The following is a 22,124-nucleotide window of genomic DNA, read 5'->3' as shown; positions in this document are numbered from 1 at the left end:
ATATCCTCAAAAATTAAAAGAGATTTTGGAGTTGAAAATATCAGAGATTCATTCTCATCAACTACAAAACAGATGGCAGAAGAAGGAAGAAGGAAGGATGAGATTGTAGACACTGGGAGAGGGAAAACAGATGTTTTCATGAAGATGTCTGAAGAGACAGCTAAAAAAAACCAAGAAATACAAACTACAGAACCCAAAACACAAATTCTAATGACACTTGCAGAGTCATCTATTTGCAAAACCAAGCTTCCAATGTTTTCAACATTACAATTTGGTCTGTCTGATCAAAGGGCAATAGTGAATAGTTCTGTTGCTGTGCCACAGCAGCTGAAAGAAGACACTGATCTTGAATTCAAAGAAAAAGAGGCAGAAACTAGGAATGAATGTATCAGCACCACAGAAAAAGAAACAAGTTCTTGGGGTAGGGGCATACAGCTACCAACATTCAATATACCACTGTTTGGCAAATCTGACAAACCAGCTAATATAACAGAATCTGAAGATGCCTCGAAACCCAAAGAAGAATTAAATGACAAGACTGAAATTACAGAGAGGGAGACAGGTATACAGTCTGTAAGCCTCTCACTTGAAACTGAGCAAACAACAGTTCCCAAAGAAGAAGTGAAAGTGGAGCTTCAACAAGAGGAAGAAAAGCCTAAACCTGACACTGACACCGTCAAGTCATTTGAAACACAGAAAGAAGTAAAAGAATCTGAAATAGTACAGAAGGAGCTAAGCATTCAAGTGGAACCCTCTGTGCAAGAACACTGGGAGGTGCAGGGTAAAGGGAAAAGACGCAGGAAAAAGGTTACAAAAGTTGAAAAAACTGTCATAACTACCGAAAGCCAAGAACAAGGGGCGACTTCTCCTTTTGAAAAATATGATGTCACCTCAAAAACAAATGTTGAATTTGAAGATATTGATGATACTTTGTCTCCAACTGAAGAACTCCAACCTCAAAAAGAGATTGCAGAGATTGAAACTATAAAGACTGAGAAACCTGAAACAAAAGTTTTCTTGACGATGTCAGAAGGCAGAGTAGATACGACTGTAACAACTCAAGAGACTAAAATTGTACAACCCACAAAACAAATTCTGCAGATGATTACTGAATCATCAATAGGGGAAACACAACTATCAACATCCACAATGCTAACATTTGCTACAACTGAGCAAACACAAATAGCAGTTGCCACAAAGGACATTCCACTGCAGGAAGAAGACATTCAAGTTGACTCAGAGGAGAAAGAGAGAGAAACAACTCAAGAGCCTCGAATTACAGAACCCAAAACACAAATTCTAGAGGTGTCTGAAGAAAGAGTAGATACAGTCATAACAACTCAAGAGAATCAAATTACAGAACCAAAAGTACAAATTCTAGAGACAGTTAGAGAAGCATTTATTGGCGAAACACAGCTTCAGGCAATGTCAACGTTAGCATTTGCTCAGCCTGATCAAACGGCTATCGCAGATAGCTCTGTTGATATGCCTCAGCTGTCAGAAGACATTAAACTTGAGTTAGAAGAAAAAGAGGCAGAAACTAGTAGCGAATGTATCAGCAATGTAGAAAAAGATACAAGTTCTTGGGGTTGGGGTATACAGCTCCCTGTATTCAAAATACCACTGTTTGGCAAATCTGAGAAACCAGCTGATCTCACAGAGTCTGAAGATTCTTCAAAACCCAAAAAAGAATTGAAGGATGACACTGAAATTACACAGGGGAAAACAGTTGTAGAGTCTGTTAGCCTCTCAGTTGAGACGGAGCCAACAACAGTTCCCAAAGAAGAAGTGAAAGTGGAGCTTCAACAAGAGAAAGAAAAGCCTAAACCTGACACTGACACCGTCAAGTTATTTGAAAAACAGAAAGAAGTAAAAGAATCTGAAATAGTACAGAAGGAGCTAAGCATTCAAGTGGAACCCTCTGTGCAAGAACACTGGGAGGTGCAGGGTAAAGGGAAAAGACGCAGGAAAAAGGTTACTAAAGTTGGGAAAACTGTCATAACCTCCAAAAGCCAAGAGGTAGGGGCGACTTCTCCTTTTGAAGAATATGATGTCACCTCACAAACAAAAGTTGAATTTGAAGATATTGATGATACTTTGTCTCCAACTGAAGAACTCCAACCTCAAAAAGAGATTGCAGAGATGGAAACTATAAAGACTGAGACACCTGAAACAAAAGTTTTCTTAACAATGTCGGAAGGCAGAGTAGATACGGCTGCAGCAACTCAAGATACTCAAATTACACAACCCACAACACAAATTCTAGAGGTGTCTGAAGAAAGAGTGGATACAGTCATAACAACTCAAGAGAATCAAATTACAGAACCAAAAGTACAAATTCTAGAGACAGTTAGAGAAGCATTTATTGGCGAAAAACAGCTTCAGACGATTTCAACTTTAGCATTTGCTCAGCCTCATAAAACGGCTATCGCAGATAGCTCTTCTGCTATGTCTCAGCTGTCAGAAGACATAAAACTTGAGTTAGAAGAAAAAGAGGCAGAAACTAGTAGTGAATATATCAGCACCGTAGAAAAAGATACAAGTTCTTGGGGTTGGGGTATACAGTTCCCTGTTTTCAAAATACCACTGTTTGGCAAATCTGATGAACCAGCTGATCTTACAGAGTCTGAAGATTCTTCAAAACCCAAAGAAGAATTGAAGGATGAGACAGAAATTACAGCGGGGAAAACATTTGTAGAGTTTGTTAGCCTCTCAGATGAGATGGAGCCAACAACAGTTACCAAAGAAGATCTGAAAGTGGAGCTTCAACAAGAGGAAGAAAAGCCTAAACCTGACACTGACACCGTCAAGTCATTCGAAACACAGAAAGAAGTAAAAGAATCTGAAATAGTACAGAAGGAGCTAAGCATTGAAGTGGAACCTTCTGTCCAAGAACACTGGGAGGTGCAGGGTAAAGGGAAAAGACGCAGTAAAAAAGTTACAAAAGTTGAGAAAACTGTCATAACTACCGAAAGCAAAGAGGTAGGGGTGACTTCTTCTTCGGAAAAATACAATGTCACGTCACAAACAAATGTTGAATTTGAAGACATTGATGATACTTTAATGTCTCCAACTGAAGAACTCCAACCTCAAAAAGAGATTGCAGAGATTGAAACTATAAAGACTGAGACACCTGAAACAAAAGTTTTCTTGAAAATGTCGGAAGGCAGAGTAGATACGTCTGTAACAACTCAAGAGACTCAAATTACACAACCCACAACACAAATTCTGCATATGGTTACAGAATCATCAATTGGGGAAACACAACTATCAACATCCACAATGCTAACATTAGCTACAACTGAGCAAACACAAATAGCAGTTGCCACAAAGGACATTTCACTGCAGGAAGAAGACATTCAAGTTGACTCAGAGGAAAAAGAGAGAACAACTCAAGAGCCTCAAATTACAGAACCCAAAACACAAATTCTAGAGGTGTCTGAAGAAAGAGTGGATACAGTCATAACAACTCAAGAGAATCAAATTACAGAACCAAAAGTACAAATTCTAGAGACAGTTAGAGAAGCATTTATTGGCGAAACACAGCTTCAGACAATTTCAACGTTAGCATTTGCTCAGCATGATCAAACGGCTATCGCAGATAGCTCTGTTGCTATGCCTCAGCTGTCAGAAGACATTAAACTTGAGTTAGTAGAAAAAAAGGCAGAAACTAGTAGCGAATTTATCAGCACTGTAGAAAAAGATACAAGTTCTTGGGGTTGGGGTATACAGCTCCCTGTATTCAAAATACCACTGTTTGGCATATCTGAGAAACCAGCTGATCTCACAGAGTCTGAAGATTCTTCAAAACACAAAGAAGAATTGAAGGATGAGACTGAAATTAAAGAGGGGAAAACAGTTGTAGAGTCTGTTAGCCTCTCAGTGGAGATAGAGCCAACAAAAATTCCCAAAGAAGAAGTGAAAGTGGAGTTTCAACAAGAGGAAGAAAAGCCTAAACCTGACACTGACACCGTCAAGTCATTTGAAACACAGAAAGAAGTAAAAGAATCTGAAATAGTACAGAAGGAGCTAAGCATTCAAGTGGAACCCTCTGTGCAAGAACACTGGGAGATGCAGGGTAAAGGGAAAAGACGCAGGAAAAAGGTTACAAAAGTTGAAAAAACTGTCATAACTACCGAAAGCCAAGAACAAGGGGCGACTTCTCCTTTTGAAAAATATGATGTCACCTCACAAACAAAAGTTGAATTTGAAGATATTGATGATACTTTGTCTCCAACTGAAGAACTCCAACCTCAAAAAGAGATTGCAGAGATTGAAACTATAAAGACTGAGACACCTGAAACAAAAGTTTTCTTGAAAATGTCGGAAGGCAGAGTAGATACGTCTGTAACAACTCAAGAGACTCAAATTACACAACCCACAACACAAATTCTGCATATGGTTACAGAATCATCAATTGGGGAAACACAACTATCAACATCCACAATGCTAACATTAGCTACAACTGAGCAAACACAAATAGCAGTTGCCACAAAGGACATTCCACTGCAGGAAGAAGACATTCAAGTTGACTCAGAGGAAAAAGAGAGAACAACTCAAGAGCCTCAAATTACAGAACCCAAAACACAAATTCTAGAGGTGTCTGAAGAAAGAGTGGATACAGTCATAACAACTCAAGAGAATCAAATTACAGAACCAAAAGTACAAATTCTAGAGACAGTTAGAGAAGCATTTATTGGCGAAACACAGCTTCAGACAATTTCAACGTTAGCATTTGCTCAGCATGATCAAACGGCTATCGCAGATAGCTCTGTTGCTATGCCTCAGCTGTCAGAAGACATTAAACTTGAGTTAGTAGAAAAAAAGGCAGAAACTAGTAGTGAATTTATCAGCACTGTAGAAAAAGATACAAGTTCTTGGGGTTGGGGTATACAGCTCCCTGTATTCAAAATACCACTGTTTGGCATATCTGAGAAACCAGCTGATCTCACAGAGTCTGAAGATTCTTCAAAACACAAAGAAGAATTGAAGGATGAGACTGAAATTAAAGAGGGGAAAACATTTGTAGAGACTGTTAGCCTCTCAGTGGAGATAGAGCCAACAACAATTCCCAAAGAAGAAGTGAAAGTGGAGCTTCAACAAGAGGAAGAAAAGCCTAAACCTGACACTGACACCGTCAAGTCATTTGAAACACAGAAAGAAGTAAAAGAATCTGAAATAGTACAGAAGGAGCTAAGCATTCAAGTGGAACCCTCTGTGCAAGAACACTGGGAGATGCAGGGTAAAGGGAAAAGACGCAGGAAAAAGGTTACAAAAGTTGAAAAAACTGTCATAACTACCGAAAGCCAAGAACAAGGGGCGACTTCTCCTTTTGAAAAATATGATGTCACCTCACAAACAAAAGTTGAATTTGAAGATATTGATGATACTTTGTCTCCAACTGAAGAACTCCAACCTCAAAAAGAGATTGCAGAGATTGAAACTATAAAGACTGAGACACCTGAAACAAAAGTTTTCTTGAAAATGTCGGAAGGCAGAGTAGATACGTCTGTAACAACTCAAGAGACTCAAATTACACAACCCACAACACAAATTCTGCATATGGTTACAGAATCATCAATTGGGGAAACACAACTATCAACATCCACAATGCTAACATTAGCTACAACTGAGCAAACACAAATAGCAGTTGCCACAAAGGACATTCCACTGCAGGAAGAAGACATTCAAGTTGACTCAGAGGAGAAAGACAGAACAACTCAAGAGCCTCAAATTACAGAACCCAAAACACAAATTCTAGAGGTGTCTGAAGAAAGAGTGGATACAGTCATAACAACTCAAGAGAATCAAATTACAGAACCAAAAGTACAAATTCTAGAGACAGTTAGAGAAGCATTTTTTGGTGAAACACAGCTTCAGACAATTTCAACGTTAGCATTTGCTCAGCCTGATCAAACGGCTATCGCAGATAGCTCTGTTGCTATGCCTCAGCTGTCAGAAGACATTAAACTTGAGATAGAAGAAAAAGAGGCAGAAACTAGTAGCGAATTTATCAGCACTGTAGAAAAAGATACAAGTTCTTGGGGTTGGGGTATACAGCTCCCTGTTTTCAAAATACCACTGTTTGGCAAATCTGAGAAACCAGCTGATCTCACAGAGTCTGAAGATTCTTCAAAACACAAAGAAGAATTGAAGGATGAGACTGAAATTAAAGAGGGGAAAACATTTGTAGAGACTGTTAGCCTCTCAGTGGAGATAGAGCCAACAACAATTCCCAAAGAAGAAGTGAAAGTGGAGCTTCAACAAGAGGAAGAAAAGCCTAAACCTGACACTGACACCGTCAAGTCATTTGAAACACAGAAAGAAGTAAAAGAATCTGAAATAGTACAGAAGGAGCTAAGCATTCAAGTGGAACCCTCTGTGCAAGAACACTGGGAGATGCAGGGTAAAGGGAAAAGACGCAGGAAAAAGGTTACAAAAGTTGAAAAAACTGTCATAACTACCGAAAGCCAAGAACAAGGGGCGACTTCTCCTTTTGAAAAATATGATGTCACCTCACAAACAAAAGTTGAATTTGAAGATATTGATGATACTTTGTCTCCAACTGAAGAACTCCAACCTCAAAAAGAGATTGCAGAGATTGAAACTATAAAGACTGAGACACCTGAAACAAAAGTTTTCTTGAAAATGTCGGAAGGCAGAGTAGATACGTCTGTAACAACTCAAGAGACTCAAATTACACAACCCACAACACAAATTCTGCATATGGTTACAGAATCATCAATTGGGGAAACACAACTATCAACATCCACAATGCTAACATTAGCTACAACTGAGCAAACACAAATAGCAGTTGCCACAAAGGACATTCCACTGCAGGAAGAAGACATTCAAGTTGACTCAGAGGAGAAAGACAGAACAACTCAAGAGCCTCAAATTACAGAACCCAAAACACAAATTCTAGAGGTGTCTGAAGAAAGAGTGGATACAGTCATAACAACTCAAGAGAATCAAATTACAGAACCAAAAGTACAAATTCTAGAGACAGTTAGAGAAGCATTTTTTGGTGAAACACAGCTTCAGACAATTTCAACGTTAGCATTTGCTCAGCCTGATCAAACGGCTATCGCAGATAGCTCTGTTGCTATGCCTCAGCTGTCAGAAGACATTAAACTTGAGATAGAAGAAAAAGAGGCAGAAACTAGTAGCGAATTTATCAGCACTGTAGAAAAAGATACAAGTTCTTGGGGTTGGGGTATACAGCTCCCTGTTTTCAAAATACCACTGTTTGGCAAATCTGAGAAACCAGCTGATCTCACAGAGTCTGAAGATTCTTCAAAACACAAAGAAGAATTGAAGGATGAGACTGAAATTAAAGAGGGGAAAACATTTGTAGAGACTGTTAGCCTCTCAGTGGAGATAGAGCCAACAACAATTCCCAAAGAAGAAGTGAAAGTGGAGCTTCAACAAGAGGAAGAAAAGCCTAAACCTGACACTGACACCGTCAAGTCATTTGAAGCACAGAAAGTAGTAAAAGAATCTGAAATAGTACAGAAGGAGCTAAGCATTCAAGTGGAACCCTCTGTGCAAGAACACTGGGAGGTGCAGGGTAAAGGGAAAAGACACAGGAAAAAGGTTACAAAAGTTGGGAAAACTGTCATAACCTCCAAAAGCCAAGAGGTAGGGGCGACTTCTCCTTTTGAAGAATATGATGTCACCTCACAAACAAAAGTTGAATTTGAAGATATTGATGATACTTTGTCTCCAACTGAAGAACTCCAACCTCAAAAAAAAATTGCAGAGATTGAAACTATAAAGACTGAGACATCTGAAACAAAAGTTTTCTTAACAATGTCGGAAGGCAGAGTAGATACGGCTGTAACACCTCAAGAGACTCAAATTACACAACCCACAACACAAATTCTGCAGATGATTACTGAATCATCAATTGGGGAAACACAACTATCAACATCCACAATGCTAACATTAGCTACAACTGAGCAAACACAAATAGCAGTTGCCACAAAGGACATTCCACTGCAGGAAGAAGACATTCAAGTTGACTCAGAGGAGAAAGACAGAACAACTCAAGAGCCTCAAATTACAGAACCCAAAACACAAATTCTAGAGGTGTCTGAAGAAAGAGTGGATACAGTCATAACAACTCAAGAGAATCAAATTACCGAACCAAAAGTACAAATTCTAGAGACAGTTAGAGAAGCATTTATTGGCGAAACACAGCTTCAGACAATTTCAACGTTAGCATTTGCTCAGCCTGATCAAACGGCTATCACAGATAGCTCTGTTGCTATGCCTCAGCTGTCAGAAGACATTAAACTTGAGTTAGAAGAAAAAAAGGCAGAAACTAGTAGTGAATTTATCAGCACTGTAGAAAAAGATACAAATTCTTGGGGTTGGGGTATACAGCTCCCTGTTTTCAAAATACCACTGTTTGGCAAATCTGAGAAACCAGCTGATCTCACAGAGTCTGAAGATTCTTCAAAACACAAAGAAGAATTGAAGGATGAGACAGAAATCAAAGAGGGGAAAACATTTGTAGAGACTGTTAGCCTCTCAGTGGAGATAGAGCCAACAACAATTCCCAAAGAAGAAGTGAAAGTGGAGCTTCAACAAGAGGAAGAAAAGCCTAAACCTGACACTGACACCGTCAAGTTATTTGAAAAACAGAAAAAAGTAAAAGAATCTGAAATAGTACAGAAGGAGCTAAGCATTCAAGTGGAACCCTCTGTGCAAGAACACTGGGAGGTGCAGGGTAAAGGGAAAAGACGCAGGAAAAAGGTTACTAAAGTTGGGAAAACTGTCATAACCTCCAAAAGCCAAGAGGTAGGGGCGACTTCTCCTTTTGAAGAATATGATGTCACCTCACAAACAAAAGTTGAATTTGAAGATATTGATGATACTTTGTCTCCAACTGAAGAACTCCAACCTCAAAAAGAGATTGCAGAGATGGAAACTATAAAGACTGAGACACCTGAAACAAAAGTTTTCTTAACAATGTCGGAAGGCAGAGTAGATACGGCTGCAGCAACTCAAGAGACTCAAATTACACAACCCACAACACAAATTCTGCAGATGATTACTGAATCATCAATTGGGGAAACACAACTATCAACATCCACAATGCTAATATTAACTACAACTGAGCAAACACAAATAGCAGTTGCCACAAAGGACATTCCACTGCAGGAAGAAGACATTCAAGTTGACTCAGAGGAGAAAGAGAGAACAACTCAAGAGCCTCAAATTACAGAACCCAAAACACAAATTCTAGAGATGTCTGAAGAAAGAGTGGATACAGTCATAACAACTCAAGAGAATCAAATTACAGAACCAAAAGCACAAATTCTAGAGACAATTAGAGAAGCATTTATTGGTGAAACACAGCTTCAGACAATTTCAACGTTAGCATTTGCTCAGCCTGATCAAATGGCTATCACAGATAGCTCTGTTGCTATGCCTACGCTGTCAGAAGACATTAAACTTGTGTTAGTAGAAAAAAAGGCAGAAACTAGTAGCGAATTTATCAGCACTGTAGAAAAAGATACAAGTTCTTGGGGTTGGGGTATACAGCTCCCTGTATTCAAAATACCACTGTTTGGCATATCTGAGAAACCAGCTAATCTCACAGAGTCTGAAGATTCTTCAAAACACAAAGAAGAATTGAAGGATGAGACTGAAATTAAAGAGGGGAAAACAGTTGTAGAGACTGTTAGCCTCTCAGTGGAGATAGAGCCAACAACAATTCCCAAAGAAGAAGTGAAAGTGGAGCTTCAACAAGAGGAAGAAAAGCCTAAACCTGACACTGACACCGTCAAGTCATTTGAAACACAGAAAGAAGTAAAAGAATCTGAAATAGTACAGAAGGAGCTAAGCATTCAAGTGGAACCCTCTGTGCAAGAACACTGGGAGGTGCAGGGTAAAGGGAAAAAACGCAGGAAAAAGGTTACAAAAGTTGGGAAAACAGTCATAACCTCCAAAAGCCAAGAGATAGGGGCGACTTCTCCTTTTGAAGAATATGATGTCACCTCACAAAAAAAAGTTGAATTTGAAGATATTGATGATACTTTTTCTCCAACTGAAGAACTCCAACCTCAAAAAGAGATTGCAGAGATTGAAACTATAAAGACTGAGACACCTGAAACAAAAGTTTTCTTGACAATGTCGGAAGGCAGAGTAGATACGGCTGTAACAACTCAAGAGACTCAAATTACACAACCCACAACACAAATTCTGCAGATGATTACCGAATCATCAATTGGGGAAACACAGCTATCAACATCCACAATGCTAACATTAGCTACAACTGAGCAAACACAAATAGCAGTTGCCACAAAGCACATTCCACTGCAGGAAGTAGACATTCAAATTGACTCAGAGGAGAAAGAGAGAACAACTCAAGAGCCTCAAATTACAGAACCCAAAACACAAATTCTAGAGGTGTCTGAAGAAAGAGTGGATACAGTCATAACAACTCAAGAGAATCAAATCACAGAACCAAAAGTACAAATTCTAGAGACAGTTAGAGAAGCATTTATTGGCGAAAAACAGCTTCAGACGATTTCAACTTTAGCATTTGCTCAGCCTCATAAAACGGCTATCGCAGATAGCTCTTCTGCTATGTCTCAGCTGTCAGAAGACATAAAACTTGAGTTAGAAGAAAAAGAGGCAGAAACTAGTAGTGAATATATCAGCACCGTAGAAAAAGATACAAGTTCTTGGGGTTGGGGTATACAGTTCCCTGTTTTCAAAATACCACTGTTTGGCAAATCTGATGAACCAGCTGATCTTACAGAGTCTGAAGATTCTTCAAAACCCAAAGAAGAATTGAAGGATGAGACAGAAATTACAGCGGGGAAAACATTTGTAGAGTTTGTTAGCCTCTCAGATGAGATGGAGCCAACAACAGTTACCAAAGAAGATCTGAAAGTGGAGCTTCAACAAGAGGAAGAAAAGCCTAAACCTGACACTGACACCGTCAAGTCATTCGAAACACAGAAAGAAGTAAAAGAATCTGAAATAGTACAGAAGGAGCTAAGCATTGAAGTGGAACCTTCTGTCCAAGAACACTGGGAGGTGCAGGGTAAAGGGAAAAGACGCAGTAAAAAAGTTACAAAAGTTGAGAAAACTGTCATAACTACCGATAGCAAAGAGGTAGGGGTGACTTCTTCTTCGGAAAAATACAATGTCACGTCACAAACAAATGTTGAATTTGAAGACATTGATGATACTTTAATGTCTCCAACTGAAGAACTCCAACCTCAAAAAGAGATTGCAGAGATTGAAACTATAAAGACTGAGACACCTGAAACAAAAGTTTTCTTAACAATGTCGGAAGGCAGAGTACATACGGCTGTAGCAACTCAAGAGACTCAAATTACACAACCCACAACACAAATTCTGCAGATGATTACTGAATCATCAATTGGGGAAACACAGCTATCAACATCCACAATGCTAACATTAGCTACAACTGAGCAAACACAAATAGCAGTTGCCACAAAGGACATTCCACTGCAGGAAGAAGACATTCAAGTTGACTCAGAGGAAAAAGAGAGAACAACTCAAGAGCCTCAAATTACAGAACCCAAAACACAAATTCTAGAGGTGTCTGAAGAAAGAGTGGATACAGTCATAACAACTCAAGAGAATCAAATTACAGAACCAAAAGTACAAATTCTAGAGACAGTTAGAGAAGCAATTTTTGGCGAAACACAGCTTCAGACAATTTCAACGTTAGCATTTGCTCAGCCTGATCAAACGGCTATCGCAGATAGCTCTGTTGCTATGCCTCAGCTGTCAGAAGACATTAAACTTGAGTTAGTAGAAAAAAAGGCAGAAACTAGTAGCGAATTTATCAGCACTGTAGAAAAAGATACAAGTTCTTGGGGTTGGGGTATACAGCTCCCTGTATTCAAAATACCACTGTTTGGCATATCTGAGAAACCAGCTGATCTCACAGAGTCTGAAGATTCTTCAAAACACAAAGAAGAATTGAAGGATGAGACTGAAATTAAAGAGGGGAAAACAGTTGTAGAGTCTGTTAGCCTCTCAGTGGAGATAGAGCCAACAACAATTCCCAAAGAAGAAGTGAAAGTGGAGTTTCAACAAGAGGAAGAAAAGCCTAAACCTGACACTGACACCGTCAAGTCATTTGAAACACAGAAAGAAGTAAAAGAATCTGAAATAGTACAGAAGGAGCTAAGCATTCAAGTGGAACCCTCTGTGCAAGAACACTGGGAGATGCAGGGTAAAGGGAAAAGACGCAGGAAAAAGGTTACAAAAGTTGAAAAAACTGTCATAACTACCGAAAGCCAAGAACAAGGGGCGACTTCTCCTTTTGAAAAATATGATGTCACCTCACAAACAAAAGTTGAATTTGAAGATATTGATGATACTTTGTCTCCAACTGAAGAACTCCAACCTCAAAAAAAAATTGCAGAGATTGAAACTATAAAGACTGAGACATCTGAAACAAAAGTTTTCTTAACAATGTCGGAAGGCAGAGTAGATACGGCTGTAACACCTCAAGAGACTCAAATTACACAACCCACAACACAAATTCTGCAGATGATTACTGAATCATCAATTGGGGAAACACAACTATCAACATCCACAATGCTAACATTAGCTACAACTGAGCAAACACAAATAGCAGTTGCCACAAAGGACATTCCACTGCAGGAAGAAGACATTCAAGTTGACTCAGAGGAGAAAGACAGAACAACTCAAGAGCCTCAAATTACAGAACCCAAAACACAAATTCTAGAGGTGTCTGAAGAAAGAGTGGATACAGTCATAACAACTCAAGAGAATCAAATTACAGAACCAAAAGTACAAATTCTAGAGACAGTTAGAGAAGCATTTATTGGCGAAACACAGCTTCAGACAATTTCAACGTTAGCATTTGCTCAGCCTGATCAAACGGCTATCGCAGATAGCTCTGTTGCTATGCCTCAGCTGTCAGAAGACATTAAACTTGAGTTAGTAGAAAAAAAGGCAGAAACTAGTAGTGAATTTATCAGCACTGTAGAAAAAGATACAAGTTCTTGGGGTTGGGGTATACAGCTCCCTGTTTTCAAAATACCACTGTTTGGCAAATCTGAGAAACCAGCTGATCTCACAGAGTCTGAAGATTCTTCAAAACACAAAGAAGAATTGAAGGATGAGACTGAAATTAAAGAGGGGAAAACATTTGTAGAGACTGTTAGCCTCTCAGTGGAGATAGAGCCAACAACAATTCCCAAAGAAGAAATGAAAGTGGAGCTTCAACAAGAGGAAGAAAAGCCTAAACCTGACACTGACACCGTCAAGTCATTTGAAGCACATAAAGTAGTAAAAGAATCTGAAATAGTACAGAAGGAGCTAAGCATTCAAGTGGAACCCTCTGTGCAAGAACACTGGGAGGTGCAGGGTAAAGGGAAAAGACACAGGAAAAAGGTTACAAAAGTTGGGAAAACTGTCATAACCTCCAAAAGCCAAGAGGTAGGGTCGACTTCTCCTTTTGAAGAATATGATGTCACCTCACAAACAAAAGTTGAATTTGAAGATATTGATGATACTTTGTCTCCAACTGAAGAACTCCAACCTCAAAAAAAAATTGCAGAGATTGAAACTATAAAGACTGAGACATCTGAAACAAAAGTTTTCTTAACAATGTCGGAAGGCAGAGTAGATACGGCTGTAACACCTCAAGAGACTCAAATTACACAACCCACAACACAAATTCTGCAGATGATTACTGAATCATCAATTGGGGAAACACAACTATCAACATCCACAATGCTAACATTAGCTACAACTGAGCAAACACAAATAGCAGTTGCCACAAAGGACATTCCACTGCAGCAAGAAGACATTCAAGTTGACTCAGAGGAGAAAGACAGAACAACTCAAGAGCCTCAAATTACAGAACCCAAAACACAAATTCTAGAGGTGTCTGAAGAAAGAGTGGATACAGTCATAACAACTCAAGAGAATCAAATTACAGAACCAAAAGTACAAATTCTAGAGACAGTTAGAGAAGCATTTATTGGCGAAACACAGCTTCAGACAATTTCAACGTTAGCATTTGCTCAGCCTGATCAAACGGCTATCGCAGATAGCTCTGTTGCTATGCCTCAGCTGTCAGAAGACATTAAACTTGAGTTAGTAGAAAAAAAGGCAGAAACTAGTAGTGAATTTATCAGCACTGTAGAAAAAGATACAAGTTCTTGGGGTTGGGGTATACAGCTCCCTGTTTTCAAAATACCACTGTTTGGCAAATCTGAGAAACCAGCTGATCTCACAGAGTCTGAAGATTCTTCAAAACACAAAGAAGAATTGAAGGATGAGACTGAAATTAAAGAGGGGAAAACAGTTGTAGAGTCTGTTAGCCTCTCAGTGGAGATAGAGCCAACAACAATTCCCAAAGAAGAAGTGAAAGTGGAGCTTCAACAAGAGGAAGAAAAGCCTAAACCTGACACTGACACCGTCAAGTCATTTGAAGCACAGAAAGAAGTAAAAGAATCTGAAATAGTACAGAAGGAGCTAAGCATTCAAGTAGAACCCTCTGTGCAAGAACACTGGGAGATGCAGGGTAAAGGGAGAAGACGCAGGAAAAAGGTTACAAAAGTTGAAAAAACTGTCATAACTACCGAAAGCCAAGAGGTAGGGGCGACTTCTCCTTTTGATGAATATGATGTCACCTCACAAACAAAAGTTGAATTTGAAGATATTGATGATACTTTTTCTCCAACTGAAGAATTCCAACCTCAAAAAGAGATTGCAGAGATTGAAACTATAAAGACTGAGACATCTGAAACAAAAGTTTTCTTGAAAATGTCGGAAGGCAGAGTAGATACGGCTGTAACAACTCAAGAGACTCAAATTACACAACCCACAACACAAATTCTGCATATGGTTACAGAATCATCAATTGGGGAAACACAACTATCAACATCCACAATGCTAACATTTGCTACAACTGAGCAAACACAAATAGCAGTTGCCACAAAGGACATTCCACTGCAGGAAGAAGACATTCAAGTTGACTCAGAGGAGAAAGACAGAACAACTCAAGAGCCTCAAATTACAGAACCCAAAACACAAATTCAAGAGCTGTCTGAAGAAAGAGTGGATACAGTCATAACAACTCAAGAGAATCAAATTACAGAACCAAAAGTACAAAGTCCTGAGACAGTTAGAGAAGCATTTATTGGCGAAACACAGCTTCAGACAATTTCAACGTTAGCATTTGCTCAGCCTGATCAAACGGCTATAGCAGATAGCTCTGTTGCTATGCCTCAGCTGTCAGAAGACATTAAACATGAGTTAGAAGAAAAAGAGGCAGAAACTAGTAGAGAATTTATCAGCACTGTAGAAAAAGATGCAAGTTCTTGGGGTTGGGGTATACAGCTCCCTGTATTCAAAATACCACTGTTTGAGATATCTGAGAAACCAGCTGATCTCACAGAGTCTGAAGATTCTTCAAAACACAAAGAAGAATTGAAGGATGAGACTGAAATTAAAGAGGGCAAAACAGTTGTAGAGACTGTTAGCCTCTCAGTGGAGATGGAGCCAACAACAGTTCCCAAAGAAGAAGTAAAAGTCGAACTTCAACAAGAGGAAGAAAAGCCTAAACTTGACACTGACACCGTCAAGTCATTTGAAACACAGAAAGAAGTAAAAGAATCTGAAATAGTACAGAAGGAGCTAAGCATTCAAGTGGAACCCTCTGTGCAAGAACACTGGGAGATGCAGGGCAAAGGGAAAAGACGCAGGAAAAAGGTTACAAAAGTTGAAAAAACTGTCATAACTATCGAAAGCCAAGAACAAGGGGCGACTTCTCCTTTTGAAAAATATGATGTCACCTCACAAACAAAAGTTGAATTTGAAGATATTGATGATACTTTGTCTCCAACTGAAGAACTCCAACCTCAAAAAGAGATTGCAGAGATGGAAACTATAAAGACTGAGACACCTGAAACAAAAGTTTTCTTAACAATGTCGGAAGGCAGAGTAGATACGACTGCAGCAACTCAAGAGACTCAAATTACACAACCCACAACACAAATTCTGCAGATGATTACTGAATCATCAATTGGGGAAACACAACTATCAAAATCCACAATGCTAACACTAGCTACAACTGAGCAAACACAAATCGCAGTTGCCACAAAGGACATTCCACTGCAGGAAGAAAAAATTCAAGTTGACTCAGAGGAGAAAGACAGAACAACTCAAGAGCCTCAAATTACAGAACCCAAAACACAAATTCTAGAGGTGTCTGACGAAAGAGTGGATACAGTCATAACAACTCAAGAGAATCAAATTACAGAACCAAAAGTACAAATTCTAGAGACAGTTAGAGAAGCATTTATTGGCGAAACACAGCTTCAGGCAATTTCAACGTTAGCATTTGCTCAGCCTGATCAAACGGCTATCGCAGATAGCTCTGTTGATATGCCTCAGCTGTCAGAAGACATTAAACTTGAGTTAGAAGAAAAAGTGGCAGAAACTTGTAGCGAATGTATCAGCAATGTAGAAAAAGATACAAGTTCTTGGGGTTGGGGTATACAGCTCCCTGTATTCAAAATACCACTGTTTGGCAAATCTGAGAAACCAGCTGATCTTACAGAGTCTGAAGATTCTTCAAAACCCAATGAAGAATTGAAGGATGAGACAGAAATTACAGCGGGGAAAACATTTGTAGAGTTTGTTAGCCTCTCAGTTGAGATGGAGCCAACAACAGTTACCAAAGAAGATGTGAAAGTGCAGCTTCAACAAGAGGATGAAAAGCCTAAACCTGACACTGACACCGTCAAGTCATTTGAAACACAGAAAGAAGTAAAAGAATCTGAAATAGTACAGAAGGAGCTAAGCATTCAAGTGGAACCTTCAGTCCAAGAACACTGGGAGGTGCAGGGTAAAGGGAAAATACACAGGAAAAAGGTTACAAAAGTTGAGAAAACTGTCATAATGACCGAAAGCCAAGAGGTTGGGGCGACTTCTTCTTTGGAAAAATACGATGTCACGTCACAAACAAATATTGAATTTGAAGACATTGATGATACTTTGTCTCCAACTGAAGAACTCCAACCTCAAAAAGAGATTGCAGAGATTAAAACTATAAAGTCTGAGACACCTGAAACAAAAGTTTTCTTGACGATGTCAGAAGGCAGAGTAGATACGTCTTTAGCAACTCAAGAGACTCAAATTACACAACCCACAACACAAATTCTGCAGATGATTACAGAATCATCAATTGGGGAAACACAACTATCAACATCCACAATGCTAACATTTGCTACAACTGAGCAAACACAAATAGCAGTTGCCACAAAGGACATTCCACTGCAGGAAGAAGACATTCAAGTTGACTCAGAGGAGAAAGAGAGAGAAACAACTCAAGAGCCTCAAATTACAGAACCCAAAACACAAATTCTAGGGGTGTCCGAAGAAAAAGTGGATACAGCCATAACAACTCAAGAGAATCAAATTACAGAACCAAACGTACAAATTCTAGAGACAGTTAGAGAAGCATTTATTGGCGAAACACAGCTTCAGACAATTTCAACATTAGCATTTGCTCAGCCTGATCAAACGGCTATCGCAGATATCTCTGTTGCTATGCCTCAGCTGTCAGAAGACATTAAACTTGAGCTTCAACAAGAGGAAGAAAAGCCTAAACCTGACACTGTCCAGTTATTTAAAACACAGACAAAAGTAAAAGACTCTGAAATAGTACAGAGGAAGCTAAGCATTCATGTGGAACCCTCAGTGCAAGAACACTGGGAAGTGCAAGATAACGGGAAAACACACACAAAAAAGTTTATACAAATAGAGAAAACTGACAATGCTACGAAAAGCCAGGAAGCAGTTTTGACTTCTCCTTCTGAAGTATATGTTTTCAACTCACAAACAAAAACAGAATTTGATACAGATGACATTAAAGTGCTAAAGCCGGATTATAAATCTACACATAAACAGATTGACATTAACTTGAATTCTTTGGGAACAGCCAACACAAAGGAGTTTGTATCAACTTCATCAGATATCACATCTTGTGCTTCTAATATCTGGGAAACAAAAAGTAAGGGGGTTATGGTAACTGTAAAAAACCAAAGCGAAGAAGAACAATTAATATTAAATCAAGCATTAGAAGGTGGTATAAACATAAAAGGAAACCAATCAGAAATAAAAATTGTTGAAATCTGTCCTGATACAGAAACCCTTGGAGTTGATATATCTCCAATAGAATCCTGCACTTTATCGTTCTGTGATTTTAAAAATGACACATTAGAAAAGTGTACAACAAAGTCTAAATCTCTGTCACTATTATCCACCAATTCTGATCAAAATGATGTCAAAGAAGCAGTCAAACTTCAAGTAGTAGAAGAACATCAAATGACATTTAAGACTGAATCCAAGTTACTTAAAAATATCCAGGATGAATGTACCTTTCCTTTAAAAGACAACTATGATGAAGCTAACATGCATACCACATTTCTGGAAACAGAATCATATTTACCATATATTTCTAAACCAATGATTGGTGTTACTCTTATTGAAGAGAGCATTAATATCAGCGGTGGGAACATTAGAGGAAAAGAACAAAAAGAGTCTGAGGAAAATGTCAAAAGTAAAGCAGAAGCTAATTTATATATTCAGGAAGGATCTGCCATAAATGTTGATGTTGAAGTTTTAAGAAAAACCTGTGATCCAGTCAGTGATAACAATGAGTATGAGATATCAACCCCAAAAGTTCAGCAGCTATCAGAATCCTCATGTGCTGAGGAAATAAGTGGAGTCACTATTCCAGTTTCTCCATCATTTAGTGTCAAAGTTCTTGAAGAACGTATTTATACTCCAGATGAAGACTTCAAAGTGAACCAACTAAGTTTTTTTTCCTTGGATGAGGTTAACACAACCGAGGATCGACAAGAGACTAAAAGAGAGCTACAATATCTTAAAATGTTAGAAAAATCGAAATCTGTACTAAAGTATAAGTCAATTCCATTTGAAGAAACTTTGCTAGAAAATGACACTTCCGTAATAACATGTGATTCAACAGAGCACTTGCCTAATTATTGTATAACTGATGCTGCCAAGCAAGTGGGATTTGAAAAAGAAGAGCAAAGCTTTAGGACAGTAGCTGTAGATTTGAAAGAAAAAAAGAAAGACTGTGATTTGCCAGATATGGATGACACAATACCTATATATCTTGCTGACCGTGGAATACGTTTCCACCAGCTTTCTTTGCCAAAATTTAGTGTTTCCGTTATAGAAGAAAATATTTACATTGAAGATGAAGGTAACAGTGGAAATTATCTGGATTTAGAAAGAAGTATTGATACACTTAAGTCTACAGTGGGGATTTCATCCAAAACCATAGGGAGTGAAACTGACTCAATGAATATCATGCAGACAAAAGATAGTAAATCTGATAGTGACACTGTTGCTTTTGAAGAAGATGTTTTATCTGCTCAAGATGTTGTAGAAGAAAAGAGTGATAATGCCTTGCAGCAGCATACATCTGTAGGAAAGAGCAGAAGTTTTTTCAAACTGCCATCATTTAAACTTCCATCGCTTGGTTTTAGGAGGAAGAAAGAGCATGCTAATGATCAGCTGGATGAAGATCTTGATGCTGATTTACCACATAAAGATTTTGCTACAGACTTATTTAATGAAAGCGAGAAACTGAAAACACAACTGGAAATTGAGGCAGACAAAGAGAAAGCATCTTTGTATAGCAAGAAAGTTGAGCATCCTAAATTCCCGCTCCCTAAGTTGGAATTATCAAAACTTTCCACAGGGGGGATAACTGAACACACTAGCACTGGCATAGACACATCAGAGGTGATTGTTACCAAAGATAATATGACTAAAAATATTGATACACAGAAAGAAAAAGCTCAAACCAATAAGGATTTGTCACCCGTGAGTTTGTCAAGTGAGTTACAAGCGAACACAATTTCTGTTGATTCTCATTTTGAGGAAGACATCAAGATTGAGTTTCCTCATTTCAAGGCATCCCAAATTTCTTTTGTAGATCCTAATGATGTCCAAAGTGACAACAGCCATTTCTATAAGCCAGTAGAAAAAATGGAGCCTGGCAATAGTCAGTCTACAAGTGAAGAACTACAAACATCTTTTGTTAAAAAGAAAAAAGTAAAGAGAAATGGACATGTAGAAGAAATAACAGGTGACCAATTTTTGACTGAGGAGAAAAAAGACTCAGTCTCGGTTTGTCTTACAAGTGTCAATTTAAGTGAGAAAAAAATGAAACCCAAAAGGTCTGGTTTTAAATTATCTTTTTCAAAAGTCAAGAAGTCAAATTCATCTTCAGAGTCACAATGTGAATCCTTCGGTATAGCTGCTAACCATGAAAAGGTTGACATAGACCTTCCTGAATATGATTTAGCATGTGAGGATGAACTGCAAACTGTAGATATCAGTTGTGTTGCCAATCAGTCTACTCTAGAGTTAAACATACCTCAGTCAGATGTCAAAGCTGCAGACACTGGCCTAGATAAAGCATCCCTAAATGAGATGGAAAAAGCAATGAAAAAGGAGATCAACATAGCACCAATCAATGTCAAAAGCATTACATTTGATGAGAAAAGCTCAGTGACTGCAGAACCATTTGATACTGACCATGGGGTTCCCCATCTTGTATCACATGTCTCTACTGAATTGCCAGTATCATCTGAAAACAGAGAAATAACTGTTAAAAAAGGTTCTACTAACAAGCTTGTAGATGTGTATTCAACCACTGTCTGGGAAACAAAACAAAACACTGAAACGGAATATAAGTCTAATGGGACAACTCAAACAAAACAAGATTTGACTGAAAATGATAAATTGTCTACCAAAATTGTAAAAGAGTATGAGATCAGTTCAGCAGAAACTGAAAACCCTTCTTTTGGGTTTTCACTCATGAAGATAAAGTTGCCAGAGTCACGTTGTAATGTTAACAGGGAAGAGTCTGAAATGTCAGTGGAGGAAAATACTAATATTGAAGATAACCAGATGGTTTCTGAAAATACCCAGTCATTGGAAGTTGAATTAGAAAATATCACAGCAGAGAATAAATCAAACAGACTGATTTTATCTTCTAAAGTACACATACCAAAAGTGAAGACTTTAAAACTTTCAGTTAAATCTTATGACCAGCCTGAGAGTTCTAATATACCTGCTCATACAGATGATGGAACGGCAAAAAATGAAATGTCAGCAACTGCAGCTACCAGTCACGATGAAAACAGTCTGAAAAAAAAAGAAGACACAAGTAATCAGTCACTGAAGTTCAGGTTTCGCCTCCCTAGTATTGGCTTTACTTCCTCTGCAAATGAAACTGACAGTCAGCATTCTATTCAAAAACTGCAGGGCACTGCAAAACTAGAAAAAGAGGAAACAGGGACTTCAGAGAAAAAATCATGGTTTAAATTTCCCAAATTAGGGTTTTCCTCTACCACAGAGAAACATGAAATTGACAAGACAGAAAAAGACGATTCAGAACTTGTTGAAACAACAGAAGACAATTTCTCAAAAGAATCAAAAGAGAAAGACAAAAGGGAAGATTCATCATAAAGTACTTAGATTTAAGGCAAAATCAACTCAAATGATTAAAGGGACATTATACTCACCAGTTATGAATGTAGGTTATAATAGAATTGTAGGTTTTGTTCTGCAGGGTAAACAATGGCAAATTCTGACAAATTCTGTGATGAAAAGTTATAGTCTGGCAGTTCCATTGTTTAAAACATTTTAACCACTGGGAGATATTGCTTCACTTTTTTAATGGAATAACTTCCATTAGTGCAATCATGGCTGCTGCCAAAGATATGGGGGAAAAAATTCACATATGGCAAAAATGGAGATAACCCTATGTTGGTATCTGCTTTCAGTTATAATAAAATGAAGTAAATGTGTACTGTAGAATTTCTTAAAACACAGATTTATGAGCTGTTGCTTTTTTGAGAGCGGTGCTAATGGTTACAGCTCAGTGAATTTTCATATTTCCTTTCCATCCACAGCCTTAAACTGTGTTAAAAAAATCAATATTTGCTCTTCTACACACAGTTCAGGAATGCTGGAAGTGTCACATTGCATATGAACAACTTAATATTGCAGTTGATTCAGTTATGATGAATTAGCACATT

The sequence above is a fragment of the Xenopus laevis genome, chromosome 8L (assembly GCF_017654675.1).
Source record: "Xenopus laevis strain J_2021 chromosome 8L, Xenopus_laevis_v10.1, whole genome shotgun sequence".
In the NCBI taxonomy this organism is placed as follows: Eukaryota; Metazoa; Chordata; class Amphibia; order Anura; family Pipidae; genus Xenopus; species Xenopus laevis.
The sequence above is the reverse complement of the archived record's forward strand: the minus strand, read 5'-3'. Positions refer to the sequence as shown.